The sequence below is a fragment of the Chiloscyllium plagiosum genome, unplaced genomic scaffold (genome assembly GCF_037043375.1).
Source record: "Chiloscyllium plagiosum isolate Xiang-an unplaced genomic scaffold, Cpla_swu_hap1 HiC_scaffold_13, whole genome shotgun sequence".
NCBI lineage: Eukaryota > Metazoa > Chordata > Chondrichthyes > Orectolobiformes > Hemiscylliidae > Chiloscyllium > Chiloscyllium plagiosum.
Window position 1 is genome coordinate 71,035,238 of NW_028270151.1, and position 4,299 is coordinate 71,039,536.

The window sequence follows — 4,299 nt, forward strand, 5'->3', positions numbered from 1 at the left end:
TTTCCAAAATATTTGCCTGGGAAAAATCAAGGGAAGCATTTGCATAGGGTATAGCAAAATGAGGAAGAACATTTATTTTAATAAGGACAATTCAGTCTAATCAGGATATTGGAAAAGCCTCCTATCTTTAAGCAAGATCTTCAATTTTTGTCAAGCAAATGGTTAAAATTAGCCTTAAATAATTGATTGAAGACTGGAGTAATGAAAATACCTAAATAAAGAAAACCCCCTGTGACCATTTAAAGGGAAACTATGACTCATCTTCAACATCAGGTATCCCCCCCCATAGGCATAGCCTCTGGTTTGGAAAAATTAATCTTATAAAACCCAAAAAAAAACAAATAAATTAATACATTGTATCAAATGGGGTACAGAAACTATTGGGTTTGACAGAAAGATAAGAACATCATCCGCATATGTGCTTTTGATCCTACTTCTGAGGCAGTTATGTTAGGGTCCCTACGGATGGCCTCTGCCAGCGGTTCAATCACCAATATAAAAAGTAGAGGCAAGAGAGTACACCTTGCCAACTGCCACTATCGATACTAAAATTAGTGGATCTTACTCCATTGGTGAGAACTGCAGCCAGAGGATCACTATAAAGGACCCATACCCACCTAATAAAGACTTCGCCTAGACCAAATCGTTCCATGGTGTAAAAAAAGATATGGCCACTCCACCCGGTCAAATTCCTTCTTTGCATCTAAAGAGATCACTAATCCTTGATTGCTGCTGATATGCTTGGACCAAATGAAGTAATCTCCTAAAGTCGTTGGAGGATCTGTGGCCCTTTTATAAAATCCATCTGGTCCTCTTTGCTAATGGAAGGCAACACCGTTTCCAGCCTTAATGCAAGAGTCTTGGACAAAATTTAAAAATCATAATTTAAAAGTGAGATGGCCCTATAAGAAGCACAGTCCTCTGGGGTCTACCCTTTCTTAAGGATGAGAGAGATATTAGCCCCTCCCATGGATGGTGGGAGACAATCATGACTATAATTGTAAAATTGTAATTTCGCAAAGGAAAGTTTCTTTCTCGCTGTCTGTGTGAGCATGGAATTCAAGGAGAACCGAAGAGCTGTAACCCTCTGCAACTTAGCCACCGCTGGCCTATCATGGGCGGCATGGTGGCACAGTGGTTAGCACTGTTGCCTCACAGCGCCAGAGACCCGGGTTCAATTCCCGCCTCAGGCGACTGACTGTGTGGAGTTTGCACATTCTCCCCGTGTCTGCGTGGGTTTCCTCCGGGTGCTCCGGTTTCCTCCCACAGTCCAAAGATGTGCAGGTCAGGTGAATTGGCCATGCTAAATTGCCCGTAGTGTTAGGTAAGGGGTAGATGTAGGTGTATGGGTGGGTTGCACTTCGGTGGGGCGGTGTGGACTTGTTGGGCCGAAGGGCCTGTTTCCACACTGTAAGTAATCTAATCAAAGAATGCCGTCTCAGCTGTCTTCAGTCATGCCTTGAACAGGCACTGCTACTCTCCCTCTGCCTATTCCGACTGGCAGAGTAAGAGATAATTATCCCCCTTGCATAAGTCATAACAGTCTCCCAGAGAATAGATGGGTTGCAGCTGTATCTGAATTAATGGCCAAGAATGCTTCAAACTCATTAGAAAAATACTCAATGAACTTACTGTCCTTGAGAATAGAGAGGTGCATTCGCCAACGCTGTGAACCTACTACATTGCCCTTAATCTTGACCACTAATATACTGCTGTGTGATTGGAAATGGTGATATTCCCAATTGTGCAGGACATCACTGAATCCAAAAAGAAAACAGGGGCTAGGAAAAGATTATGACACTTGTGCGGATTAGAAAAAAATGTGAAGTCGCTCCCCGTAGGGTGGAGATCCCTCCAAACAACCACCAGTTCCAATTCTATACATAAATCAACTAGTTGCTTAGATTGCAGAGGAAGTTTTGGGGGCCCTTTGGACATTCTATCCACCGTGGGATCCATGAGACAATTAAAATCTCCTCCTACAATTATAGGCCTCAATGCAAGGGCAATCAGTTTGGAGAATACATCCATCAGAAATTTAAGGGGTGCCGGGGGACAATAAACATTCAAAATACTGTACTCTTCACCATATATTGAGGCTTTAAGAATTCCAAACTGCACATACTTATCTTTAATATGATCTAGTAACTTAAATGGGAGATTATTCCAAGCAAGTATGTCTACTTTCCTACTCTTAGTATTGAAGGCTGAGAACAACACCTGATCAAACCTATCCTCCTGTAATTTCAGATGTTCCTTATCATCAAGGCGAGTTTACTGCAACAGAGCGATATCAACCCTCTCCTTTTTAAGACTCGAGAGTACCTTTTTCCCCTGGACTGGCAAGTGACTCCCTTTAATGTTCCAGGTACACCATTTGAGACCACAATTAGCCATGACCCTCTACAACAACCTTTGAACTCCGAGAGTAAGAATCTGACTTACAACTCGCTGAATATAAATGAAGATAGACTCATGGATCCTAAAAACTACACACACTAAAACGACTATACCTAACAAACTAACAGAACTTTCAAAAACTACATCTACAAAAAAATCAACAAACTAAACCAAATACAAAAGGCACTTAATGGGGGACTCTAACCCCTGCCCACAGCAGGCGCTTACACATCTCCCATAATTCGGAGATGCCGGTGTTGGACTGGGGTGTACAAAGTTAAAAATCACACAACACCAGGTTATAGTCCAACAGGTTTAATTGGAAGCACACTCGCTTTTGGAGCGACGCTCCTTCATCTGATGAATCACCTGACAATCACCTGATGAAGGAGCGTCGCTCTGAAAGCGAGTGTGCTTCCAATTAAACCTGTTGGACTATAACCTGGTGTTGTGATTTTTAACTTTATACATCTCACATACACCTTCATAACTCCTTCCAGCTCGAGCCATACCCCAAACTCAAGCAAAAATTAACAAAGAAGTTAAAAGTGAGCGTTCTGCCATCCCCAATTATACACTACCTCCAATTAACATCGGAAAAAATCCAGCAACACTTTTTTTAAGAAAAGGAGAGAAGTACAAAAAGGAAAAGAGAAAACATTATTGTCCATATCCTTTAGACCATCTCGTCTATTTTAAACTGTCCAGAGATCTTTTAGCTTTTTCCGAAGAATCAAATGAGCGTTTAGACCCATTATAAGTAAAATGAAGTACTGCTGGGTAATTTACAGAGTACTGAATATCAAGGTCCTTCAGTCTTCTCTTCACCTCATCAAAGGACTTCCTTTTGTGGACCACAGCAGCAGAAACGTCTTGGAAGGACATTATCTTGGATTCTTTGTAAATCAAGGCCTGTGGATCCTTCCCTTGCATTCTGGAGGCTTCCATTACTCTCTGCTTGTCTGTAGCAGGGGAATCACACCAGGACCGAGCAGGGGCGCTGGTCCACACTGGGCCTGCATACTGCAATCCAGTGAGCTCTGTCAACCTTCACCCGGCCTCCCTCGGCCTCCCAACCAAGATATCGTAGCAGCCAGTCTTCAAACAATTGTACTGGCTGCTTGTCTTCCACTCCCTTCAGCAGCCCAAAGACCCGGATGTTCCTCTGACCTCAGTTTTCGAGGTCGTCGACCTGTTCTGTTAAGGCCTGGACCTGCTTCTCGAGGCCCGGATCCACTCCATCGAGGGCTCGATCACAGTCTCTGATGCTGTAGTCTGCCATTCGACCTCCTCCGTTCGATTTCCGAGCCCTTCCAGTTCCTGCTTGTGCTTGTGCAGCATGGCCGAGATCGGTTTCTGCTTGTTGCGACTCTCCTCGATCAATGCCTCGATCTTCTTCCGGAGCTTCACAAACTCTGCAGCCAAGGTCTGTTGGGTAAGTGATTCCAGCGGAGTTGCAGAGGAGGCTGTGGCTGTCGTCGCACTCTCAGTCGTGGGCATTTCTGATGCTGTTGGGAAAAGTCCTGTGTTGGGACTTCCCTGAACCTTTACTTTTAGTCATCTTCCCTTGCTTAAAGAAAAGGTTTATAATGATTCCACCAATATTTAATTATTGAATTTTCCCAAAATAACTTCGATGGGGAGGGTAAAAGCACCACTTTGCCTGGATTGTAGTGCAAAGCTCAGCAATGCAGACTTCTCAGACCGCCGCCATCTTGGATCTCCAAATCCAGTTTTTTTTTTATTGCACCAAATTCCACCATCTGCCGTAGCAGGATTTAAGTCTAGGTCCCCAGAACATTATCTGGGTATACAGTCCAGCATTAATACCACTAACCTATTGCCTCCCCACGTTCTGGCTATAAAGGGAATGCAGCTAGGATTTACCAGATTGATTCC